Source organism: Frankliniella occidentalis, unplaced genomic scaffold, assembly GCF_000697945.3.
Source record: "Frankliniella occidentalis isolate FOCC.00 unplaced genomic scaffold, Focc_3.1 Scaffold70, whole genome shotgun sequence".
Classification (NCBI taxonomy): domain Eukaryota; kingdom Metazoa; phylum Arthropoda; class Insecta; order Thysanoptera; family Thripidae; genus Frankliniella; species Frankliniella occidentalis.
In genome coordinates, this window is record NW_026267200.1 from 123,605 (window position 1) to 124,123 (window position 519).

The window sequence follows — 519 nt, forward strand, 5'->3', positions numbered from 1 at the left end:
TGATAAACTAGTAGTGCTAAATGTGGTTGGTATATAATTGTTCAGTTTTCTCGCAGAGATGCATTTTGTCTTGTTTTTCACGGTTCATGAAATAACGTGGAAATAACGTGGAATCCACGTGATATCCACTTTACCGTCTATTGCGTTCAACGTTTAAAATAGTATTCAAAGCTTTGTATACGTAATGGAACAATTTTTTTAAATTTTGTCAAGGAGGTACAATTATTAATAGACCATTCCGGTAACTCGAAAAGAAAGAAGAAGAGACGGAAGAAGCAAAGCGTTCTATGAGAAATGTACGGTGCGCCTGCGCCTAGGGACCGCTTGAACGTAATCCGAGGGGTACCTCACTCTCCAAAATTATGTACAGCGATTTAAATCACATTTGATTGTTAATGATTGTAGGTGATTGTAAATGATTCAAAATGATTTAAATTATTGTAATGATTGAAGTGATTGTAGATGATTGTTGGTGATTGTAGATGATTGTTGGTGATTGTAGATGATTGTTGGTGATTG